Below are 27148 nucleotides of genomic sequence, written 5' to 3'. Positions count from 1 at the left end.
ACAGACTTGTCTTTAGTAAGATGCTTTTGAAATTCTTTTGATATTTCCCAATATCTGGAGAAAACTGTGTGTTTAAAAGTGGGAAAAATTTTTTTTTCAGGATTTCACCTTAAAAATAACCAGAATTTCCAGATATCAATTTGTGAATTTGTGATTCCTCCCTCTTCTTTTCCCTCTCCTCAGGCACAGTAGACGCATACAGTGATTTAGATCTATAGCCTGTGCAGATTATCAACTTGTAACACAACATATTTTGACCCTGGTGCTGGTCTGGAGAATCACATCTCACAGCGCCAATGTCCCTCAAGAACTCTGCAGATACATAATGCCAGATCCTTCCTCTCAGCCCAACTGCCCTGATTCCCAAGGAAAATGTTGTGGAGGGCTGACACAGTGGAATACATTGTAATATGGAGTTCTGAGCACCACACACACACAGAAAGAGGGGACGTGCTGGAGCACACCCCTCACTAGACACCAGACAATCCAAACAGGGTCAGGACTCATGGTACAAACCATTACAAAGACAGGCTTTGTTGTCTTGAGAGCTCACAGGGAGTTTTTTCTGTAAATGCTGTGGCCGGAAAAGGCAGTCTCCCTGTACCTTTCCAGGCCTAAGCAACTCCACAAGAGTTACACAGTGCCCACCAACACTGAAGATACCTAGAACCAGCTGAGAAGAAACATTGCTTAGAGTGACTCCATACCTGAACTTTCATCAGGCAGGCTCAGGGGGACCTGCTGGCACAGATGGCTCCCAAAACACTCAGCTGCAGACAGGTTTGCATTTCCAGGAGGACCATCACAATGAAAAGACCATCACTGTACCATAGTAATACAGTGCACCTTCCACTCCCAAGGCCAGAACTAGGGCTATCAAGGACTTTGTCTTGGCATCACACCTGTGATTTTAAATGTTTAGAGCTTCCTAGCACTGTTCTTTTTGCAGGAACGGATAAAGAAACAAAAGGACAAGGGAGCCTTTACTCTATTCTTCATCGAATCCCACTGGTATCTACAAGGACATTGATAGATGAGGCTCTGTGATGCCAGAGAATTTCTGTACCTCTCTGAGCTCAGTTTTTCAAATGAAACCAAGAGAAGGCTGGTTTATAGCAGAGGTTGTGTTTTACTCTTTTGGATACTCTGTTACATACCATCAGGATCTGGCTGTCATTATTGTCACCTCCCAACCCAAAGCTCACTAACTAGTCCTCTTTCTTGTCCTTTCCCCTACATCCACAGCTTTCCACAACTACCCCATACATCCACACACAGAACACACACACCTGTTTGCTAGAGATCTCTTTGTGAAGCAGGTTGTTGTCTGATGGCCTAATTTCCCCCATGGATTAACAAATGACTCTACCACCTTCTGTAATTCTATCACATTGTCCCCACAGTCTTTCTTGCTTCTGGAAAAGTTTGACAGCAGTAGCAAGGGACTGGAGAGCAAAAGGTCCACTGAATGAAACCGAATTAAAAGTCTTGGACACCTGCAGTGTCAGTGTTGGACAGCCATCTGTCCCTCATTTGAAAGCACCATTACTGTCTGCCATACCTAATGTTGCTTGTCCCAGACAAATGTTAAGATTCTGCATGAACTAAGTTGATGTACAGGGCCTTGCTTTGCAAACCTATCCTTTATTTTAAAGACAGGAGGAAAGGTATTTCACTGCTTTGTCTTCTGGTACATTACTGAGATCAGAAGAGTCACACTAACTCCTTCTTATTTAACTCACACCTCTTTCTATCTGCACACTGCCTAAAGTACAAAAACACTAGACCAAGTATGACTGTATTCCCTCTTCATATATACACGTCCTCTCCACAAATATGTGTATATATATACACATATGTATATGAAATTATTTAAAATATGCTAGACTGATGCATATGCATACCCTCACACATGCACACACATCCTTCACACACATAAGTGATGAAACTTTTCAAGAGACCATAGTGCTGGGAGCAAAAAGGAGCAAGAAAAAGCTTTTTGATGCTAAATTCTGGAGCATACTATCCACTCAAGAAAAGAAGAAATAGGTCTTTAAGGACCTGATAGATCTGAACATTCGTCCACTAACAAGGAAATATTAGTTTAACAAGAGAAAAGATTCACAGGCTTGTAAAGGAAGCACAAAGTGATATAATTCATGTTTTTAGCTTCTTTATTTAAGGAAAAACTGATTATTCATCTCCTCCCAAAATTATTTTTCTGTATGTTAGTTGAATTGGCAGAAGAACAACAGTTTTTTTGTAGGAGACACAGAAAACTAGATTCTCTTTGACGGTGTGCTTGAGAACTGTCTTTTGCTACTGAAACTGATAATGTTTCCCTGTCTGTGATGATATTGAAACCAAGAGATCTCAAAAGCTAAGAGAAATGGTAGTCAACAACTCATCTACAAACACTGTAGGGCCTTTGCTATAAATTGGAAAACGCATGTTGCAAAGCAAAATTTACTACCAGTCATTGGTTTTTTTTCTTCAGAGGACTTCCTATACTTCTAAAAACTCATCCAGACACAAATCAGAATCAGAGTAGGAATAAAGGGGGGAAGTTTCATAGTCTTTGCCATGTAAAAAGTCAAACTGTGTAGATCCAGTCAATTTGACAAGTCAGTGGTGTTGAGTCAAACCATATCCTTGGTAAATAAATGCCCACATCGTATAACCGTCACCATATTCAGCATTCAACAGTGATTCTTGTTTACTTCTAATCACAGTGGTTAAGATTGAATGTTCAGAGCAGCTGTTACATCTTCACATCCTGGGAGAAAAATGTTCAGTCATAACAGAAAGGGGAGGAACATGAAGGTCTCGTTGATCAGTAGAGAGCCACAGATTCTGTGAGTTTAACATGTTTCTCTGCTGAAGGCATGAATATAGAACTGATTTGAGTGGTTAGTATTTTATTTTCTATCACTTCAGTTTTTAAAATCATTTTGCAGCAGCTCAGGAATCAGGTGATCAGTAAAACCAGAGGTAAGGTGCTTCTTGCACCAGGACCTCACAGAGATCTCTTGGGGAAGAAGCAATAGCATCAACATGGCTGAGGAAAGAGGGGCGTGTCAATGTTTGGAGAAGATTTTCTCGGGAGGGGGTGTTTGTTTTTTTGTTGGTATAGGCAGGAAGCTTAAGATGTTATCTGCAGGCTACAATGTGTGCCATTTTAAACACACTACTCTTAATAAATACCGACAGCAAATCAGGACAAGAACAGACGCAAGTTGTTTCAGGCGACTTCTGTCAAGTGAACAGTAATGCGCCAGGATTAGTGGCAATCCTCTCCATATTGAAGAGAGCAAGTCGCCTGCAGATGAAGTGCTCCAGGCATTGCAGTGGGTTTATCAAGGGGTCCTTGATATTCTGGAGCAGACGTACAGGCTGCAGCATTATCAGTAGCTTTTCAATTCAGCCATCTCGTGCTGAAAACTGGGTGCCAGTAGTGGTGGCGGTGGGAGGCACTTGTTTTTAATTCCAGAAGCATCCTAAAGAACCCACATCCCAGTGGTTCCCAGACTGCTGCCTTCACTCCTGTGATGTTGCTAATGCAACTAGACTTGCTCTTAATAACTGAAATGTTAAAAGCACAGTATCGGCAGGGCAACAGTTTGAGCCAGTGAACCATTAACTTCCATTCCATCGTGTGCAATCAAAGTCAAAGTTCAGTGGGGCTCAAAAAGGCAACGGCAACTACCCCCAGTGTCAACATCCTCCCTTATAGCATGTGTCCCTTGAAAATGCCAGCTCTGAGGACAACCTTTTCTGGTATAATTTTATTAAATGAGTGCTAATATCATGAGGCACATTATTCTTCTCTCCATTCCAAGAAAGGGAGAAGGTGTATGGATTAGCTCTTTATGTATAAAGACACCTCTTGCATACTCCTGAATAAAGATCTCTTTGGACAGACAGTGCTGAAGACCTATTCTTCCTTTACCTTTCAGCAGCTTTATGCCATGCTACTAGGTTAAGACTGCCTAAAAATCAGGACTAACCAATTTTATTGAGATACCATGAAGGAATCCTCATAACAGAGCCAGCTGTGGCTTTTTCTAATAACACCATCAAGGCTGATTTCCAGAAGAATCTATCTGATCACTGGCATCTGGTTTGAATTGCTTTGTACATTAGCACTGAGAGCTGACTCAGTCTCTGGGCACCTCAAAGGTCACTTTCAGGCACAGGTTGGTTTGCTTGCTACATCCTTGTCCACAGTTGAGCATATAAATTTGTATTTCCAATTCAATTTAAAGGAAACATCCTAAGAAAAATCTGTCCCTGTAAGACCTATAGGCTGCAAAACAATGAAAAGCCAGAAAATTAAGGTAAAAGCAGCATCTCACTTTCCACGGAAGCCATTTCTTAAAAAACCTGTCACTGCTTCTTCTGGGATTTAGATGTGCAGCACTTCTTGTTAAGAGTTTTAAAAAAGGCAATTAACAAAATACATATTATGGTCTCTTTGAAGCTGCATGGTGGGGTCTTGCTCTAATAACTCTGTGGAGCTCCTGTCTTGCCCCACGTCCATCTTGAGCTCAGAAAACATAAGTAAAAGGAAGACAGTCTGGAATTCCTCCCTAAATGAACTTCTAGCACAGCAAAATGGTTTATATGAACTTGGAAGGTTTTCCCCTGCTCATTCTGAGTTTATACCTAACAGGAACTTTTCTTGCCTTCCCCCCCCCCCCCTTTTTTTTTTTTGCCTCATTAGCCTTCCAGCAAAAATGCTGCATTACACATGATTCTGAAATGGTCTGTATTCTCCATGCAGTTTTATGCAGTATATAAAATAGCTTAATCAAACACATACCAAAGGAGGCATACACATGCACAGGGTGAGAGACAGCAGGCACACCTGAGACTGAAGTGCATCCTGTTCATAAAGGGAGATATAGTGCTGATGGCATTTCACACTGAGGTATCCAGGGACCATCACATGGCTTGATGAGACCAAGGAAGCTCAATAGACTTTCCAAACCTAATTAGTACTTAATGATCTGGAGAGACACGAATGTCCATCACCTCTGCTTCAGCCCCTCTGTTCTTCCTCAAATTCTTAATTAACCTTTAAGGAGATGATGTGCTGATGAGTTTCCTAGGATATTGCATTGATTTTTTTTCACACACGCACACATACACACTTGTGCACGGGCTCATACACACCACACACTCCAGCTCACATATTAAAGAAGCTCTGATACAATTTCTCAGCTCCAATGCACTCCTCACAAGGGCTCTGCTGATCAGTGTTTATTAATGAAGCGCTGCCTCGAAAATTGTTAATTGATGGCAATGTACAGAACGTTGTCTGGAATTTAACCTTATTCATCATTTAAGTATGTTGGAAACTAGAGCGTGGTGTTAATTAATAGTGTAAGAACAAAGTTGGATCGTTCTGCTGTGGATCTGAAAAACAAAATCGTACAAGCAAAGAAAGGCAGAAAAAAGCTGTGATTAAATAGAAAACCAGAGCAAAAAAGTGAGAGAAAATGGAGCCAAAGCCAGTGTCATATTCAAGATGACTCACTTTGTGCCGATAATGAAATAAAAATTTTCTTGTGAGCTTATGTAATATTTTACTGTTGTGTCATATTTAATCAACTCTGAGTTTTAACAAGCTAAGTAGAAGGTGGGGGGAAGCTGCTACCAATGAAGTGAAAACAGATTAATAAGTTTTGAAAACTTAATAGCCAAATTTTCAGATTAAAAAAAAAAAAGTAAATCAATGTTGGTAGCTGAATTCACCAGGGGGGAAAATGACAAATGGAGGATGCCTTACTTAAAGTTCACTTAATAACAATCTAAATATATGGTGATAATGCAGTTTGCAATGCTAACAGCTGCACTCTCCCAGGCTTGTCTAGATGTTTTCAAGGCTGCTTGTTCTTCACGTCGTATGCGTGATCAATGAAAACATATCTACCCACATATTCATTTAAATGAATTATTACTGCAGAGTCAACATGCTGCCATTTGAGTGCATGTAACACTGTAGTGACGTTGCCTTCCACAGGACTGTTGCCCTTGCACTTGAAGCACTTGAGTTTGGGCTCAAAATTCCAGTGCACAAGCTTCAGCCAGTTGTATTCAGGAAAATAGACCACTGTTATGAACCAATCTTCTGGTCCATGCAGGAGTTTCTCTGCCATTTAGTTTGCCCTAGATCATACCCAACATACAGGGTAACAGGCAGATAACTTGGACATTCCTGGCTGTGCTGAAAAGTCACAGTACTGTGTGTGCCCTTATAGACTAAAGCCCAGTTTCTGCCTGAAATCACATGACAAAATCTGTGTAGAGCAGCGGCTGAAATCTTGCATCTCATTGGACCTGTCTTTGTGTGCAATTTCTGTGGGGTCTTATCCCTAAAGAGATATATCAGTGACTCTTAGGTTTGAAAATGCGGAGGATGTTGTGAACAAGCTGTGCGTTCTCCAATCCAGAAATCCTATCTCCTAAAATGAGATGATGGTCTGAGGAAATAGAGGAAATGAAAGACAAAGAATTTTTTTTTTTTTTTAAAGAAGAAAACATATTGAGAGAGAAGCAAAGGTACTGCCAGATTTTCCTGAATTTCAGGAAAATGCTGCTCAGGGGTTAATCCAGTCCTCTCCTTTCAGTTTAAAAGAAAAAAACCTGTCATTTTGAAAAAAGGATAAATCCCATCCATTTTCTTTATTTCCAAACTCTTTTCTCCCTTATATCCCAGAAAATATTCTGGATGTTGACCAGATTTCTAACTTATTCAGATCCCCATAAAACTTAATTTTCAATTGACTTTTCTGGTTTTTTTGAATGTATTTCTTAATTTCTATTTGGGAGGATAAGCCATAAAATGAAGTTGTTTAACCTACCTTCAGGCTCCAAATTAGGATTAGTTCTGTCTGTGTCATCCCTTGAGCCTGTAACTCTGGAATCAGTTGGCTATTGTTGTGATGGGAATGGATAAGTACATAAAGCCTAGAGGAGAATGGGAAATGGATGGTGTGGAACCTGGAGCACAGGAGAGGACAATGCAGAGGCATTAGGGGCCATGGAGGAAGTCAATGACTAATGGATACCATGGGAAGGAAGAGATATTGTCTTGCCCAGATCTCTGAAGATGAGAAACAAGGTCCTGGCATTGCATGTGGGATTTGAATTAAGCCCAGATTCCCTCTGATGTAATTAGTGGCTGCTCATGTACGGCACACTGTAATGGTTGGGAGTGGGAAAGTATCCAAAGAGCATGGAAAGTTTCAGAGGTATCTGGAGTATGTCAGTAGCAGGATGGTGTTTTGCAGGAACCACAAGAGAACATTTCCTGTTCTGCACTTCATGACCTCTAGCTGAGATCTGGTTGTCCTGATATCACTCTACTTTAAGCTTTCCCTGAGAGCTGATTCAGGCTTTGTTCCCTCTTCTTCCATCACATGCCTGGGGGTATAAAGGACACTCCCCTACCCACACTAAACATGCAACCTGACATGTAAGTCATGTAAATACCCCATCTCTCAGCCAGGACATTTCTGGTGTGGGTGGCAAGAGTGCTCTGTTATTAATGGCTGTTAAGTGAAGTCAGGTAGCTTAATTTTTCTTCTGAGAGCCAAAAGCAAACAAATGCCCCATGGACCAGGATCATCTTTGTTCCTATCTTATGGGCAACCCTGACTACAGAACCTGGCAGCATCTGAAGAAGTAGAGGTCAGCTATTTTTTCCGTCTTTCTCTAGTCACTTTCTTCTGCTTCTTACTGAGAAGAAAGTTTTCCTTCTAGCTGTGAAAATTTGTTTAGATGAGCAATGAAAGGGAAAATACATTGCCTAAATCTGGGACCATAGGTGACTAATTAAAAAGAACAATGGTTTTATATTTAGGAAGACTGCTTAATGGTGGGCCAGAGCATCTTTTAGTTCTAGAAAATCGAATTAATAAACAAATAAATACATAAATTAAAAGGAAAGAAACTCACCTGCTCACTCTCTGGAATCTCAGGGGTTTTAGAGGGTCAGGGGTGGCCATCTAGATCACCAAAGGAGACACAAAGCTGGTAGCTTAGTGACTGTTCTTAGCAGTGCTTACACCCAGCCCTGGACATTAGAATCTGTTTAACTGAGCAAAATAAACATGTTAATCATGATCCTGGGGATTAGCTTGTAGTCTGCTTGAAAATCGCTGCATCATTTTTGGCTACCAGAGTTGCTCTTCATCGGAGCCGGTTTCACGCAGAGATTAGGCCTCAGCAGGGCCCTTGGAAGTGTACCCAGCAAAATCCCAAGGGATTTTGGGGTCAGTGGTGAAGTATCTTGCAAACAAGCTCCTGGCATGGGTCTCCCAAAGAGGCCTCTCCTGATCTAACAGGGAGAGTGTTAAACTGTGGATTGCTGTCCTTGCTTCACCCCCATGAGTGACATGAATGTGAAGGGTTCTGTTGTGTTCCCCCTCTTCTCCCAGCTATCACCTGTGTAGGTTACATAATTTTTTGCATCAATATTTGTCTCTTGTATTTAACACACTTCTCCTTGGCAGGGAGAAGGTACTACCTTGGTGGGAGTTTGTTTCTGGTGCACAGGCACAAGGCAGAGCCAGTTCACTCTTACCTCCAGCGTGAGTCAACCCCACCAAAGAAGCTCTGCATAAGACAGTGCTCAGCATCTGCCGGGAGCTAGAGGAACTGGAGAGTGGTGAGGCACTCTCTGGGCACAGGTTGCCCAGAGAAGTTGTAAATGCCCCATGCCTGCAAGTGCTCAAGGCCAGGTTGGGTGGGGCTCTGAGCAGCATAGTCTGGTGAACGGTGTCCCTGCCCACAGCACAGAGGTTGGAACTGGCAATCTTTAAGGTCACTTCCTACTCAAATCATTCTATGATTCCATGATTCTATGATTCTGTGACTACACAGTGGGATATTCACTGCCTTCTTAACCCTGGGAGAGAAGTCTTCTCTGTCTGTCCCAGTTAACTCCTGCACTAGTGATCTTTGCTTTCCACTGTGGGTGAGTGAGAAGAGACTTTTGATTCTGCAACCAGGTGAACTACCAATGACAACATTCAACTTTCACTGGCTTGACTAGGGACCATGTCTTTACACAACAAAAGGTCAGCATCCTTTCTCAAATAACTTTTAGTAAGCACTTAGCCTTGGAAAGACAGAACTTGGAAAGAAAGGCTTTGTCTCCTAGACCTAGGAAAGATGTGCACAGGAACGATCAGAGTGGAGTCATGAAGCAGATGATTGAAGCTCCTGTTCTGTTTTGTTGACAAATATGTTTTAATGAGGTAACACTGATGGTGGTGAGTGTGGCACTACCTGTTTGGTGCACAGTAGGACCCACTCAGCTCTCTGGGAGACATTCACATACTAGTTTGAGTATCTCACCTGTCGCTAGCAGGTGCTTGTTATGAAACAGGGCTCATTCCACACACTGTAGTTAGCCTTTCTACAACATTGTTGTGCACATAAGACATTCACTCCATCCTTCCTATTTCTTGGTGTCTTCTTCCAGTGATCAAACTTCTGCATACCTATTAGCAAACAGCCTCAACGTCCTATAGTGTTATTTGAATGACAATACGATAAAATAATAATTAAAAAAAAAGAATTAAAAAATATCCAAACCTGGCTGGGGAATCTTCAGGGAACTTTTCTCAGTCCTTCTGCCTTGGTATGTAACGTGTTGATTTCATTCCTTTCCTTCTCCTACCATATCTGTGCTTGTTTCCTTTCTCCCTCTTTTCCTCCCCACTCATCCCTACAGGTATAAATAACCCAAAAAACATGTAGCTAACAATGCTGTGTCTGCTCCTGCTGTGCCACATACTGCCTCCTTGCCACATGCTGCACGTTGGACACGCATTCTCACCTGTGAGTTGAATGGGTTGTATGCCCATATTTGAAATTAGGCACATGCTGAAGCCCTCTGCTGAATGTGGGACCTAGGTTGTGACCTTGATGGTGTACAGACAATTCCCCCTTTACAAGTGGGGACCAGAATCCACTTCCCAATGCAAATGCTGAGTATTTATAAGACTAATAGACACAGGTGTAAGAGTCTTTGAAACAGCAGTGTCAAGAGCTGTCTGGTGTCAGTGTAGAAAGAGGTCTCTGTTTGATCTTCCTGTGACCAGGCTAAAGGTTTGTGTGAGCCCAAAATGCATGTTGATTCAATTCCACATCCCTGTCCTGGAGTTCCTTTGGAAATGGAGCATTTGCTGAAATGAAACAAAGCAGTCGTTACAAATGCTAGTCATTAACAGTGTGAACCTTCGTATTCACCTGCCAAGACATTGGTAGCAACTCAGCAATGTTGTTCCCCGAGCACCGACTGTTGGGTTTTAATGACATTGTTCTATTAGAGCTGTTCAAAGCAACCATTTGAGAGCTGTCTGGCTGCTGTAGTAAAAAAAATAATAATAATTTGACCTTGACATCCTCTTCCATCTCATCATCCTAGTACTCTTTGGGGGCAATCATTCATGTAGTATATATCTTGTATATAATCTGTCACTCTTCCTCCTGCAGTCCTGGTGGGATCAATGTGCAAGCTCCTTTATGTTGTACTAACCTTACTCAGCACCTAAATACTTCTATTTCCATTGTAAATGCCTGTGTGCCAGTGTTTCCTACTATGGCTCTACACCTGTAAGAACTGGGCTCTCATGTGTTACCTCCTTCATGCTTTACTACTTTGACTATGTATGTCTTTATTAACATGTGACTAATAGTACTTAAATTCTGTCTGCTCACCCATCTACTTGAATGCAATAGAGTCTCCTAGTTGTCACATGCAAAAACCTTCCAAAATGTCAAGATTAGACCACCAGGACTGTGTAGTTCCCTTATTATCAGAATAAGTCTGCTTTTCCAGTTTACGTCACTAAGCCAGGGCTAATGAAAGGCAGATGGACAAGTCTGTAGAAGTCAAAAGACAAGTTCATTCTAGTCTCTCATGGCAAACCTCCCTGAGAAGTTACTATCTTCATCTCATCTGACATCATCTTGTCAGTTAATGATAGTGTCCAGGTTTTTACAATGAAATGAAGAATTGAGTGGACTGATCCCCAAGCCCCAAAAGATGGTTTTATAAGTAGTGGCCAATTCTGTTACCAGTCTTCCAAGATATTGCAGCAGGAAATTGAGTTCAAGTATAGAAACAGCTTACTGCAACATTATCTCTTAACTAGGGTTTAAATACCATGTCAGTAGCAACACAAATAGAGAGAAATTAGGTCTGTAGTAAAAATGTAAACAATTTCATTTATGCTACCTTTCCTCATCAAAAAAAACAAAAAAAGTTGACAAAAACAATTGTATAAGGTCCTTGAAATTTTTCCATTGAATATTTTGATTCCATGGACAAATAGTAAGTGAATACATATATAAATATTTATATTTTAAAAGGCCACCATGCTGTGAATAGCAATTTGGGTAACTGATGCTTATATCTTCTTCCATACACCATAATCTTAAATTAGACTCCATGGATATGGTGCATATAATAGTCTCTAGTCTTAGTGGAAAAAAGGAGTTCATCATGGGAACTTTTGCCTACAGAGTATCCTGAGAGGCTTGGTATGTCTGGGGAAGCCAACTCGCAGCAGAGAACGATGGCAGGGAAATGAAAACACACTCCCTCTGGCAGCATCTTCAGCCTGAAATCTTTGGGGTGTTCAGGATTTGAAAGGAAAAAAAAAAGATTCTCCATAGACACCACATTTGTTTCATGAAAAAAACATAAGAGCTCAAACACTAAATTTCTCTGAAGAAACAGCCTGATTTCACACTAAATGGTGATTAAGACCCAAGAGGAGAGGCTTTCTCCAGAATGCAGCCACCCACCCATCCCCCAGATTTCTTTAGCCAAAGAAGTGCTGTGAGGAATAAGATTGTCACGACCTTGTGGAGGAGTCTCAATGAGATCCTTGTGATCATTCTGTTTGGCTCGAAGTCATATGCAGTAGCAATGTCTTCCTGTTTCCTCCCCAGCCATATTCCCAAGGGCAGTCAGGGAGACCTCAAGGAAAATGAACATTTTGTACAACTGCTGCTGATGTCCAAAATTCACATGTGGCACCTCCTTGTCACCAGAAAGGCGATCTAGTTTTTCATTTGTTACTGACTTGAATTTAATTCTGTGAAGTGCCCCTGAGGGGAGGAAAAAATACAAAACCCACCACCAAAAAACCTATGTCTTTCCCATTACTATCCCTTTGGTTATCCTATCCTCTACTGCTGCAAGAGACCTGCCACTAGCAAATTCCCAAACCATTCATTTATTTCCAGGGTTGTGCTCTGAAGCCTCATTCTTCAAACATAACAAATCCAACAGCTTCATGAGTTGAGCTATTGTGGATTTTTCCCCGTGACTGCAAATGGGAATGGTCTGTACAAATGAAAGCCCAGATCTCTCTGCTATTACAAGTAAAAGAGCCTGGGTGAAATATCTGCTGAAGAATATATTTTATGTGTTTTCTTTAACTGTCCCTCCAAAAGTGCTGAGTGATGGTCGGGTGCTGTTAGGAGGCACTGATAATGGCCTTACATTTATAAAGTACCATCCATCCAGATGGACTCCCAAAGTACTTTATAAACTTTACTAACTGGTTGTTCCAGCTCCACACGTCACCTTATATCTATCCATCTGTTCACAGCTATAGCCTTACACAGAGTATTTCTCTTACCACTAAAGGGTGGCTATTCCGGGTTTGGGATGTAACTGATGTTTAAGAGCTCACATCAATGTGGAGTAACAACTCCATGGCTTAGCCCTTGCTTCTCTTCTATATCTCTGTTGACTTCAGCATGAATTAAAACTAGGGAGCATGAAATGAAGCTGCTGAGGAATCAGGTCAAAAGAAAGACAAGGAGGTGATTTTTGTGCAGTAGAGCAGAGTAAGGCATTTCACTGCCACCAGCTGCTTAGATGTAAAAGTTTATGTAGATTTGTGGGGAAGTTCACAAGTTCATGGAAAATGTTGATCCCACACCCACCTCTGCGACAGAGATGTGCAGTGGGTCTGGACAGATTGCTGTCAGCAGTCCTAGACCCCCTTATGTCAGAGTTGGATTTTGTGTGTCTGTGTAAGTTTTCCCATAACAATGTCCATGCAGAGGACCCAGCAGCAGGGCTCCTCTGCTGTGGAGGACTTGCCCAACTGGACATCATCAGGGGGGTGTTGGCTCTGTGATCTCTCACTGGCTTATTGAAAGGAATTTGCCCAGATTTTAATCCCTCTTTACCTCCTTGTACTGCTGTAAAGTCCGGAGCTGAAGCTGCGATTGCACCAGTACAGAACAGGGAGTTGGGGCAATCAGTTTGCAGTTAAAATACCTAGTCAGGGACTAATGAAGAAAAAGACACAGTGAAGGGAGAAGGAGGCAGTGAGGGTGTATTGCTACTCTCCCCGGGTGAGATGGAAAAGGTTTACCCAGTGCTTCCTCATCCCAGAAATTTTTAAACAAGGAGCACATGTGTCGCTTCAAACAGCCCTTTGACAGTTCAGTTCACATTTGGTTTGGGTTTAGATCAAAATTAGATTCTGTTTAATTCCAGTTTGCATGTGGCTGTAGGAGGCATTTAGATTAGGCAGCCTCTGCTCTCCTGAAATATACCCGTAGATCTGACATGATCGTGCCTGGGCAGACTATGATTTCTTTTTTTTCTTTTTAGTCCAGAGGATATGCTCAGACAGCAATCTATATTTGTGCGAAATTAGGGTCCATTCAGCACCCTGTAAAAAATCTGAACTAAAAGATTAATTGTTAGCCATGATTACCATATTATTTATTATTGTGTGATGTTGAGACTATGTTTGGAACAGATGGGAATCCAATTAGCTTAGTTCTGCCTTTGTCCGTTGGATAAGACATTAATTTCAGGGCCACTCTCCACCTTGTCTGAATAGCTTCGAGAAAAGAAATATGCTTATGGAACTTTGTGTTTTTGAGACTGTTTGTCACATATATTTTGTTTTCTCATGAAAGGACACTACTGGCTGCTAAGCAACAGAATAGTTGTGTTTACATGTACATTTATCTATATATATGCACATACAGGCAGACACAGGGAGTTGTTTACTCAAGGACAAGAGTCCTCATCAGGCTGACTTTCAACTGAGAGTAATTCTATTAATTAGGGCTGCAGTCACCATCCCCCTTCTGCTTCCCCCACCTTACCCCTCCTTTTCTTTCCTCTGTTGCAACTATTACTATTTTTAATTAACGTGCCAAAATGTTCACTTCTAACTATAACAAGAAAAGAGAAAGACAAAAGGGCAGAAGCAGGGAGAGGAGCTCTGGAGAGAAAGACAATTTGTTTGACTAACCCTTTCAGAAAAAGACAGGCATGTCAATGATTTCTCTTCAGGATTGTATCCCATAACCAGGGGAGGGTGCAGAAAAGCTTTTTAATGGGCTTTTCTCCCAGCCAGGAATAATCATGCCTACAGAGAAGTCTTAGAGCAACCTTCTGCTTGGAGGCAGTTCTGTTGCACATCTCAGTGGTATTTCTTTTTTTCCTTTTTAACCTCTCCTTTTCTTTTTCTTTTTTTTAAGGTGTTATGAATCCTTAGTCTAGGAATTATCTCTCAGTCCATCTATATTTTTTGTGCTGTATTGATCATTAGGTTATTTCTCCACCACAAATCCCTATCCCTGGATTTTAAATGTTGCAACTTTTGATGTAATCTCCACACTTCAAAACTGATATCCAGACATCAAAGTAAATGTTTAAGGTTCAAGGTTGCCTCTCTGTTCTTCATCTTTAAAACAGTTTAAAATGATTAATTGAATATCTGTGAAGGGGAAAGGTGATTAAGATGTTCATTGTAGGGAAAATGAGGTATAAACGACCATACTGGGGTTGAGATGTAAACAGCATCCACACTGGAAAAAATGCTGATTGAAATTGGACATGTATGAGTATGAAACTTGGCTTTTCAGCCACAACAGGCACTATGAAACGCATGCCTTCATTGTTGCTGTTTTATTTAAGCTGATGTTGTTTGGGTCTTGATGAAATACCAGGAGAGGTGAGTTCAGGAAAGAAAATCAGCTTTTAACTAAAGGAATAATGGCTTTGCATTTTCAAATGTTAACATTCTGTAAGGATGACAATAATAATAATAGCTAAATGCTTGCCAGAAACTGGAAAAAATAATTTGCAAGTTTAAGTCTTATGTTGAATATTTCTCCTCCTCAGCCTCTTCCCTGTTCCTTCCCAAAATATGTGTGGGAAACTAAAAGCATCAGAAACTGGTGTGTTTGGAGCCCCCCCTTTCCAGTTCTGAGTGTGAGTTTTTAAAACCTCCAGCTGGCATCAGCCAGCCTTTCAAGACAAGCTGTGGATCTGGAGCCCACCGCTCCAGAGGTCTCTGATTCAAACTCAGTGGCTTTGTCAAGAGGGTGGTGACTACTTTTGCACGCACACAAATTGGCAGTTTTCTGAACCACTGTGCGCAGAAATCCTTGACTCCCATTCATATGCGTCAGGCACTGTCTCTCATTTCAAATGACATCGGCTTATTTGACTTTCAAATGAGAAAACTAAGTATCGTGAACAGATGAAGAGATAATCAAAACATCTTTGTTCAGGTTTTTGGAAAGTGGTTTTGAAAACTGAAACTCCTGAGCCGCTCTGCCAGTTCTCACAATATTTCTATCATTAAAAAACAACAACAATAATATTTGCTAATCGGTTTCCTAAATCTCCTGCCTTTGGAGGCATGTGAATTGGAGCTGATTCACCTTAATAATAATTAAATGTAACTTATGTTTCTATCAACCCATATTTGTAGAAAATCTTGCACAACATTTACTTTCAAATGAAGAAGAATTCAAAATCTGAGCTATTTCTAAGCCAAGCCTCATAGCTGACAACAGAATTGCAGGAGGCACCCTTGCTTTGATAGCATTGGCATAAAATCAAAAATAAAATAAAAAAGGGGGAAACACATGATAGTGAAAGACATTCCTGGATCAGCAAGTTTGATCCTTACCACTGTATGAACTTGTCAAGGTCCATCTGAACATGTTCTTGTATCTTGCTCCTCAGTTTTCTGCTGGGTTAGGACTGCATACTGTTGATGAGAGATAATCCTTCTCCTAATTTCTAGGCTAAATATATTCATAGCTGGTCGGTTTATTTCCTCATCCTGAAGAATTTATATTAATGATTACCTAATTGTTAATTCACCCTTTGTAATTATTCTTAACTATAAGTTGCATTTTCTCTCCCTTTTTGCATATTTGAATTGTTATCTATGCATATTCACTCTCCAGGCTGTTTTGGTGAGTTATGATTGATCAGCAAAATCATATGGTGAATGTGTTTCATTTTTCCGATTCAATAAGCAGGCACATATCTGTGTGAAAGTGGAACACAGCTTCCTTTAATATTTGTATATATCTTGGAAATTTGGGGCTTTTTTTGAATATTCATTGCTATAGAGCACAAGTGTTTAAATGTTCTGAGAAAGTGCACAAAATAGGTAAAGAAAAAATCGTAAGCAATTACGTCCTGTCGTTTGAATACAGAATTTACCTTCTACCATGGCTCTTACCATGTTACCTTCCAAAATGGCTGCATTCAGCAATGCCATGCAGGAATTTCTTATGTATTCAACATCCTGTAAAGTACCACAGGACATTTTGGGATGTGGCTGTGGGTGTAGTTTGGTTTTGTCTAGACTGGTATTTTTTAAACAAACATCAGGGAATGGAATATCCTCAAGATAACAACATTTCATAAGGATGGGTGGATGCTGTCGAGATAAGAAGGACTAGCAGCATTTCCTAAGGGATTTCAGTGTCTTTGCCAGGCAATTCCAGAACTTCAGGCCTTGTTTGCTTATGTTTTTAGTTTAATTATCCAGAGTGAAAGGACATCTTTGCTTTGTATTTGAACAGCAACACATCACCTGCCCTCTCTAACCTCAGCTAACAGCATTATCTCCTCAGGTCAAGTGAGAAAGGCCAGTGCTCTTGTTGCTGTGGGTGACAGGTTCAAACCCTTATAATCATCCATGACAGCACTTGTTATACTTCTTTTTTTATGAGACTTTTTCAACCTCTCTCTTTCAGCTCCTTTATACCGCAAGTCTTTGGTTCTTACTTTTTATTTTACATAATTTCCCTCATCTTTCATCAGCAGTTTTGTATTTCAATATTCTTGTAAGCCTTAACCAGTTTTCCTTCAGGATTTAATTCTCATGTTAATGGTCAAACTTTCAAATCCATAGTGTTAATCTGGATTTGAGTTAAAGCCAGAAGCAAGCACACACAGATCTCTCCTGCTTGGCATCTTTCTCTCCAACCAGGGAGCTGGAGAAAGGCACACAAACACAAATGCACACACACCTAGGGCACAGACATGTCCTGGTCCTTCAGCTCTATCTTCAGCACTATCAAAATTATGAAGTAGCCACCTTAATCCTGCTCGCTCATCACAAAGTTCTCTTGTTCCTGCAGATCTGCAGCTACTGGCCTCTTATCTTGGAGGTGAAGTAAATGAAAGAAAGACAAAGGAAAAAACCAAAAAGACACATTTCTACTCTCTACACTAACCTCCTTGTTATTGTTATGTGATTTAAGGTGCTGTTTGGCAATGAAAAGTCACAGTGACAATAAGATGATCTCTGGCTTTGGCAATTCCTGGCAAATTATTGTGCATCTCTGATTGGACACAGCTTCTCTCGCTTTCTGCTTAGAATGGGGCATGCTGATACCTTGGATCAAAGGGTGAAGTATCCCAGGGTAATCCCTTATGTTCACTAATAGTGTTTTGTTAACTGATACAGGGCCTTCTCCCCAAGCTTCTCTCTTGCCATCACCTCTACTTTGGCTGGGGTTTGCTCTGCAAGGAGCAAAGGGAGGTATAAAATGTGAGATTTGACATTTTATAGCCAGGAAAGAAGGTATATCTCAGGAATTGCACTGGCTGGCAGAGCTCCACTTGCTGGTACCTTGTCTGAGCTGTTGGATGGAGACACACCAGGGAGAATATCAGTACGAAACAGACAGGTGATGCTGGAGAGGATGAGGGCAGTGGAGAGATAACATGCTTTGGTGAAGGCTGTTCCCAGGATAGGGTGTCAGCATGGTCTTGGGAATGAATGTGATCCAGTCTTCCTGTGGAAAGTGAAGTTCGACCACATGAATGTAGTCTGCTACTTTGCAGTGGGTGAGGAGATTTTGTTGCCTGTGCCACCACATCGTTGTTTGTGTCAGGAGGTAATGTGTTGCATTATTGTTGTTCCTGTTCTGTTGTTTTAATCTTTCACAGAAGATTATATAAAACAGCCTCTCCATGAACCAGAACACATCTCTGGGGAACATGATGACAGCATCCATACCATATCTTAAAAAGCCATAAAGCAGAGACGCACTGTAGGAAGTAGTCATTCCCGGTAATAAGTGCAGTATGACATCCAGGAAAGATACCCTATTGTGAGAAGTTTGAACACTGGTGCAAATCTGAAGAAAAGTACATTTAAAACCACAGATATTGCCAAGCTTGTTATTTTAAAGGATTTTCTTTCCCTAAATTACTCCTGCAGCCAGAACAAAGCCCTTTAACCCTTTGCAGTCCATAGCTGTTTACTGATGCTCCTCAGCTGTGAATCTTAAACTGATTCCTCTTGAGGCCTGCATCACATCCTCCCTTGAAATAGCAGCTCCCCTGCATTTTGCAGGACTAGTACATTGGTGTACTCCAGCCCATGTGGACCCTGACCTTGATGGGTGAACAAGCTAATAAAGGATCTTCTTCTTCCCTGATCTCACGCAGAGATTAATTTCTGGACTATATATAGTAGATGTGAGGCCTGATAGCAGGCTTCTTTCAGGTCTTGCAGGAACTGAAGAGAGGCTAACCAGAGTTCTATGACTGCTCATTCACTGAGGGACAGAAACAGTCTTTAACTTTACATTTGCAAAGTGTGCTGCATCCCACAGCAGGGTACTCGTTAGGTATTGCTGCACTTGTATCTGGAAGTACAATCCTGCTGCATCACCCATGCTGCAGCCCAGGAGATGGAGTGGGAAAGAGTTTTCTTTCTGTGCTACTCCACTAATCTGTTAGGAGAATTCAGGCCACTGAGCTTTAACTTGTACCTTGGGCCGCACTTAGAGAGCTGAAATGTCACCTATATCCCTGCAGCTAGTTAGTGAAAGAACAAGAGACTCCCAAGTGTGATTGAGAGTACCTAAGCAGGGTGATGTGCAGGGTCCTGTTTAGAGCCAGCAAATGGAAAGCCCTGGGCACAGTGCAGGTCAGCCTTTCTAAATAAGATGTTGTGTGCCTCAGTTTCCCCTCACTGATCATTGAGAGGAATTATGCCAGCATCCACTGCCCTCAGTTAGGTTTTGTAAATGAATTCTGGGACCAATAAGTCAGTAGATCCTGGAGAAGTGGCACTATTACAACCATCTAAGGCAAGGGAAAGCACATTCCCAAGCAGGGGCAGTGTGGAAGACCTAATGAACACTAAGCAGAGCACTTGTTTCACTCTGGCTTTGTCACTGCTGGGCAGCCTTGTCCTGACAGAGCTCCTGTCCAACCAGGGACGTACATCCATTCATCATTAGTCCTAATGCAAGCTTGGGAGTTTTAAAGCCAGGGCTAAATCAGACCATCTTAATTTGCAGGCTTAATGCATTGCATATTACCCATATCCTTCCTATGGGATTTATCTTGATTAAGTGCTAATTTGTAACTGGTGGTATACCCAGTGAAGTGAGTGATGAGAAGGGTGCCTGGGTAGAGAGTCTGTGTTTTGGTGGTGGTGCAGACTGGGGATGGAAAGCGCTGTTCCCACTGCAGACACAGAGGCAGGCAGCACGTTTTATGCACATCCCCATCAGCCTAACAGGCAAACTGTCCAGAAATGTTTAAGTTGGATTATTCTTCAGCTGTGATGGAAGCCAGAGGTCTGACCTAAGAGAGAGGTGACCAGTCCTATAAAGGCTTCCGGCTGTACTTAAAAAGTCTACCCCTGTGCTGTTGAGCAGCCCTGTCTGGGCAGAACAGTACAGGTCAGAGCAGGTGTAGATGCTTCAGATAACCAAGCATGGGCAGCTGTTTACATGTCCCAGCCTGGATAGCTTTGATTGCCTATTGAATCCCTCCTATCCGTGCCCAGAGTTGAGCTGCCTGCCTCGACCCCTGCAGCCCCTGCCCAGCCCTCTGTCTCACTGCTTCTGGTCTGTGACCACCAAGAACCTGCTGGGTAAAATGAGACCATTTTAGGCATAATAATCACAATCCTGATTTGACCACAAAACAGCTGGCAGAGCCTATCAGCAACATGAAAAAGTCTTTTTAAGATGGGTAGGGCTTTTCCAAGGAGCTCTATTTCAGGATACTTTTTCTCTACTGACCTTCACTTTGGAGTCAGAAACAAACCTTCCACCTTCACTAGACACACCAAATCTCAGATCAATCTACATCAGCATGTAGATTTTACAGGGTTTGAGGAGAAGTGACCTTTAAGCAGAAATGAGTTCTCAACTCTTGCTATCACAGCACTGGCATTTCACTAAAATAAAAGCCTTTATTTCATTTGGCACTTTGGTATCTGAAACTGTGTCTGGTTCAGAAATCACCTGTCCCCCCCAGTTCATAAAAGCACACTGAACCTGTGCTTTAAACAAGTCTTACACACAGAAATACACATAGAGAAGTCAGGTGAAGCTGTTTCATAGGCCTTTTTTACAGGAGAGTAAAATGAAACTTTTCTCAACTTTCTCTGCTGTGGTAATAGTAAACGTAAAGAAGGCATTCAGAAGTCTTAATTTCTCTTTTATACTGAACAAAAGTGTTCCAAATTAGCATTTTTACTTTTGGTTGTTTTTCTTAACACTAAAAATAGTGGACAGTTTCTCAGCTGATGGGTACTGCTTCCTTTTACTTGAGTAACTAATGACAGCAGTTGAAGAGGAAGGGGGGCTTTGTGTAGAAAGAAGTTAATTAATTTCAGGGGGTTTAATCTCTTTTCTTTTGTACCAAACCATAAAACAAAAATTCTTCAGGAGCCAGAACATGTACCTCCAGTAATCGAAAGAGAGGCAAGGATCTGACTAATAGATATTACGTTCCATTATATGGTCTTGAAGTCAATAAACATTAGGTTACCTTCATGCAGTGAAAAAAGACCAGATTTATTAAAAAATCTTATCTGGAGGGTTTGCATTTCAATAGGATGTGAATTTGCATATTTTAACAATAACCTCCCATCATTCTGTCTGATCTGTGCTCAGTTGGCCATACAGATCACTTTATCTTGAATAGATTATCACCGGTTTAATAAACCCTTCATAATATGCAGGTATAACAATGGTACTTCATTGGATAAAGAAGGTATTAAAGTTCTTTTTCTGGAAATAGGGGTGGCCCAGCTAGTGATTAACTTTATACCTCTGTACATCCCTGTGCTGAATACCGATTGAAGGAGAGTATTCCCATTATTCACATTCAAAACGGACCGGCTCTTCAGAGCTCCTGTTAACTCTTCCTTGCCCATGGCAGCTGTGCTGACGTGGGAGTTAACAAAGGTGAGGCTGCAGAGATGTTATCTCCATCACTGTCCACTGCCTGAAACATCAGGAAAAGCCAACACTCTGCCCCCAAGCTGAGTCGTTCTCCATGCACAGTGTGATCGGGTGCCGAGATGTTTCATGAGGAAGGTACTGTCTCAGTGCTGGAGGGAAGTAGGGTCAATGCACTGCTCAGCAAAGGGCCAAAAATGCACCTAGGTAGAAATCTTAGATAACTTGTTTTCAATGAAACAGCAGCATTATTCTTCCTTGTCTCCTTTCCCAGGCTTTGAATTCCTGTCTGCTTCCACTTTCCACATAGACACTCATTTTCCACTCATTGCCTTTTCACAAGAGGTGGGTTCATCCCACAGCTCCTGTGTCCTGGCTTGTCATCTCAAAATGTTTGTTTGGGAGCAGCATGCTCAGACCTTCTGCAGGAGCACCAAGGAGTCTCTGCCAAACCACAGGGCTAGCTTTTGCCTCCTGCAGTTTCCACAGAGACAATTATTTACATATGCCTACAGTTCCAGGCTCCTGACCACTCTTCTCATGAGACACAGGGCAGACCATTAGTACCAGTGCAGTAGTGACAGGGGCAAATAAAATTTTCATGTAGTCCTGCAATTTTTGATTTCTTCATTTCTGTTTCTTTGTTGATATTTGCACCCTGACTTGTAAAAAACCTGATACTCTTCCTCTCCTGGGTACCCAGTACAGAGTAGGCAGCTGTGAGCATTAACTGTCCACACACAGAGCTTAGACAACCCGCAGGCTACTGTGGCATTAAGCCCGAGCTTGTAGACCTTAATGAGAGATAATGTTTGCTCAGGATGGCTCTGTGGTCATGCAGCCCTGGGATCTGGACTGCCTCACATCTGACCAGCTGGGAGCACAAGAATAATGAATTTTGGGGCTGAATGTGCATGCGTGTATGAGAGAGAGAGAGTATGTCACACATGCGTTCCCCAAGACACCCTTGAGTGCAACTAGAACTTTTCACACTCCCTCCCTCCCCTGTTTTTTTTTTTCTCTGCTCAAGCTGTGTTCGTGCTTGCTTTTCCAAAGCTCCCATCAGGAGCTTTTTACTTTGCGAGAGCCAACATGCCGGTGTGCTGCCTGACAGTGGGAGCACAGCAAGGCTAGTGAATAATGGAAAGTTATTGACCTATAATAACCTGGCATTATTGACCATAAATGATTTAGTTAAAGCACACACACACACACACACACACACACACACGCAGGCACACCATCTCACGTGAAGGAGCTGAATTTTGAATTCCCTTTGTTCAGCGCTTGCTCAACGAAGCTTACTGCAGGGGCATTTTGGCCTGGCATGAAATTAATGTTTATCGAAATATCTCTGATGTTCCTCTAAATAAGATTCTTGTTGGGAACAAGCACAATACCTGGAGCCACAAGCAGGTTGTCCTGAGTCTTTACTTGAGAATCCCTGAGAGCACAAACCTCTCCTGAACTCCAGCAAAGTTCACAGATTTTAAGGCTGAGGAGGACAATTTTCATCAAGCAGCCTGAGCCCTGCCATAAGGCAGTCTAGAGTCTAACAACTACCAGTACCAATAACCTGCCACCAAACCAGAGCACAATATTTAGGGAAAAAGAAAAACATCCACTTTTGATGTTAGACTTCCCACTCTCCTATTATTCTTTGTTTCTGCTGAACCAGCTCTTCCCCTCTGAAGTGCTGACATCAGCTTCTTTGGAGCCACAAAGTGTCGGTCCCCCTGCTGGAAAACATTCTCAGGGCTTGTGGTTCCTGTCATGTGATTGGATCTCCCCCATCAGGCACCCCCCCACGTACCATCTCTGATGAAACCCCAACACCTTCCTGTCCCTGAATGGCGGTCTGTGGAAGTGCACACATCTGACCTGGTGAGCTTGGCTGGGTCAGATAAAGATGTGAGTCAGTAACTGCTTAGTTGAGCCAGATTTCTCAACAAGGTATAAGCCCAGCCACTAGCACAATTGCCATATTCCCTCCTAAGCTGCCTGTGTTTGCATTAGCATCTGAATTTTATGACTGGCCCTTATTATGGAAAGTTTCTGCCCAGCCTCTTATAGATGAAACTTTGCAGCTTGGACCTGTTCCTTATTATCTATCAGCGCTCTACCAACAGCTATAAAAGCTTCTCATTAGCTTTGTGGGTAGTGTTCTTTATGTACAAAATAGCCAGGCTAGCTGTGCCTGGCCTTCTTTGTTTTCTTGGAGTCAGATGGATGAAAGAAAGGATTGCTTTGGTTTCAGATTTGCCTGACTTGGAGCTCTTGAGAGATGATGCAAAAACAAAATTTTAACTCTCAGTGGCACTGACCCATGGTACAGAAGCAGCTATGACCTGGTATTTACAGCACAAAAGAGTGTCAAGAGGGAGGGATTCTTTCCCTTTTCAGGGCAATTTTTTCCTACTGACTCCAGCAGTCAGTGGAAGCACCTGGAGCTGCTCCCGCAGTCCAAAATCACTGCAGACAGGCAATCACTGGAGTCAAAGGTGCGATCCAGTCTGTGTACTGAAGTAACTAACTTTTGAGTACATTTTAAGTACCTAATGAAGCAGGCTTCCCGGAGTAAATCCTTAATTTCTCCATCTAGGAAATTGGGTTTGCATAATTTAGTTGTTTAAATTTAGGCAGCCAAGAGCTCCCTCTGGAGGTCTCCAAGCAGCCCGTTCCTCTGCGTGGGCACGGCCAGGCACTTGCTTCAGAATGGCAATTTCACGAAATACCTGTGATTTCCGTACAAGTTAAGACTTTCCATTTAGTAAATAGGATCATTCTCCCCAGCCTTCAAAGTTTTCCAATTTTTCTTCCACTATTAGAGCTAAACTAGAGGGCAGAGACAGATGGAAAGAAACAATAGAGTTTCTCTCTAAAATCAGGCAAGGTGCATGATATCCTAGGGTAGAGCCTCCATGTCTCTGTGAGCAGTGGCAGAAGCCCAGAGTCTTATCTGTATGTGCACACCATTGCTTATTTGTGCATACCCCTGAGACCAGCCCAAAATATCTGACTACAGCTGTACATGACATTAGACCATAACTTTGTCGTGGAGGGGCAGAGGATGGCAGTGCTAGTCTCCTCTCTCTGGTCACCAGAGACAGGGACATGGAAATTGAATAAATCTGCTTCAGGGGAAGTTCAGCCTGGACATTAGGTAAAGGCTCTTGTCTGAGTGGATCACTGGAACAGGCTTACACAAGCATCCAAGTTCAGGGAACATCTCAACAATGCTCCTAGTCAAACGGACCAGTGTTAGGTAGCCTGGCAAGGAGCAGAGATTTGGACATAATAATTCTTATGAGTCCCTTCCAGTTTAAGATTTTCTGTGATACCATGGCTTTCAGCTCTGTCCTTCCTTCCTTTCTATATAACTGACTATTATACAAACATTATCTGTGCCTTGATACCTTGGATTTATGGAGCTTCTAACAAATATAAATTCCCCTTTGCACACACCCCATTTAATCAAAACCTTGCTGGTTTAAGCAGTCTGTTTTATTAAATTACCAACCTATGAAGCCATTAACTCAATTAGAAGCAGCAGTTCTGTAGTCTTGAACAACCAAGGGGTGATATTGCAGTGGTATACGTTATGAAGGTATGGCACGTTATAATAACACTGAGAGCTTATATAGCACTTTAGAACTTCACAGTTTTGTAGGAATAATATCTAATTAATCCTCACAATGGGCGCTGAAGATAAAGATTACTGTCTAACCCCTTTTTCCTTGGGGTAAACTTAGTGGGGAAGAAGATGATAGGTAATAGACTTTGTAAAAGAGTACAAGGCTGTATCTTTCCACAATGTGCATTCACAGTAAGTCGACTTCCCAAATTGCTGTTTTCCTTCTGAGAAAATCAACATCAAGTGACCATTATCACCTTTCATATCTCCATATTGTAATGCAAAATGGGCTGAGTTTATTTTAAAACTTTTTTATTTGGGGGGAGGGGTGTAAAAGTAAATAATACTAAAAGTATTATTAAAAGTTAATAAGTTAAAACTATTATTAAAAGTAAATTATACAGAAGCAGAGACAATAAAAAGGCATAGGAACTGGACTTGATTTGAATTTGAAAAAGAAAATGACAGCTTTAGGATAAGTATCTGCTTTAAGCAAAATGCAGACAGGAATAAAAACAGCTTAAAACAGTGAAAATCAAATAATGCTTCTAATAATTAACATTGCCTACTGTAAAGATGCATCAGTAATAAATTATCTCAAGCAATCACAGATGATATGTTAATATAAATAAGAGATATTTTATTTTCATGTATTCATTTTCTTTGAGCTATATTTTGAGCCTTAAAAATTGTCTTTTATTCTCGAGTCAAAACTCTTGTTAAAAAGTTGCTAGGGTCCAGAAGTTGGGGATTTAAGGAAAGCACCATATGTCAGGAGACTGATGGTAAAACCCCAAAAGCCAGAAACACTGGCAGTACTTGTAAGCAGGGCTAGAGGAGGGTTACCTTTAAATACAAAGGGGTTCACATTATACCCTTATTCAAAGAATTAATGAGTTAGGTTTTTTTAAGTAGATGACAGGGAAAAAAAAACCAACAAAACAAACTCTACGATTGTTCTCGGTGGTGATGGCTCCATTTTATCTCCTTCCATATTTACACCATGTAGCACCCAATTCACACTGCAAGAGAGAGAAAGTACAATCTGGCCCAAATTTTCAGATATACTCAGCACCCAGTGGACCAAAATCTTTTAATTATCTGTCTGTATATTCAAAAACATCCTGAGTTTGAAACAGAAGGTTCCTTAAGTAGTGTGATTTCTTGCTCGGTTTCCCTCTCTGCAATTCTTTTATTTATTTATTTTTTTACTCTCAGCATCACGTCTTGAGATTGTTTCTCTACTGTGATTTTGGAAAGATGCTGCTAAGAAGCAGTAAGCCTTGTTCTCCTCTGCACTGGTTCAAACATGTCAATGTTGCTTAGGCTTGCTACCGATCTACCCAGGAGCATCAGACCCTGGGAGTTCAGACTCATACTGCAAAAGGTTAATGGCTACGACCGCTGGAAAGTTTATAGCTGAACTTCTCGTGTCTCTGATCAGCGCTCCCTCCTTAATCAAGTGCCACAGCACAAGGAGGGGAAGGAAGGAAGGAAGGAGGAAAATGCAGTTGGATGAGTTGTCGCTTCTCCACGACACCTCTCTGGTTTACCTCTTCCAGCTTTATCCAAGCTGGACATGCTGGGCAAGGAAGTGAGGGGGCCAAGCTTGCAAGCAAGTGAAAAGCAAATGGGGTTGATGAGGAAGGGAATAAGTAACTTGGAGCTATGGGCTGTGATGCCAGAGGTGGCATGCTGCTTCCGGCCACTAACAGATGTGGACAGGTGAACCTTTACACCAAATCAATCATCATATTTATTCTAATTGTATCGTAATAGTCCCCCAGGAGCTCAGTTCAAATGAGCTTGACATTATTAAAATTTTAATGCCCAGTTTTCATAGCTGAATGAATATTTAAAGGGTATGTCCCAGGCTTAAGTTATGATGATGAAGAAATTAATGGAATGTCTTGTTTAATGCTTTGGTACATGTTGATGTAAAAAAAAAAAAAAAGAAAAGAAAAGAAAAGAAAAGAAAGAAAA

General features: G+C 41.5%; 1 protein-coding gene and 1 long non-coding RNA gene across 19 annotated transcripts in view; one reads left to right on the top strand and one right to left on the bottom strand.

The window, feature by feature from the left end:
* CELF4 (CUGBP Elav-like family member 4) overlaps nt 1-27148 on the top strand; it is a 700139-nt gene that overhangs the window by 357111 nt on the left and 315880 nt on the right. Inside the window, exon 1 of one of the 18 annotated variants that reach the window (XM_027656126.1) lies at nt 8897-8983. The exons of 16 other annotated variants lie outside the window; for them this stretch is intronic. The gene's annotated coding sequence lies outside the window, so the exon portion shown is untranslated. Of the gene's footprint in view, nt 1-8896; nt 9018-27148 lie in introns of those variants that run through there. One more of the 18 variants, XM_027656127.1, reaches the window with a different exon arrangement.
* LOC113953204 lies at nt 5051-8444 on the bottom strand. The gene is made up of 3 exons (XR_003529775.1): nt 7963-8444; nt 6867-6972; nt 5051-5418 (listed from the first exon to the last, which is right to left on the bottom strand). It is a non-coding gene; the product is annotated as an uncharacterized LOC113953204 (long non-coding RNA).

This window comes from Corapipo altera, unplaced genomic scaffold, assembly GCF_003945725.1.
Source record: "Corapipo altera isolate COAL_440 unplaced genomic scaffold, ASM394572v1 61553, whole genome shotgun sequence".
NCBI lineage: Eukaryota > Metazoa > Chordata > Aves > Passeriformes > Pipridae > Corapipo > Corapipo altera.
This window is presented reverse-complemented; position numbering and strand designations above follow the sequence as displayed.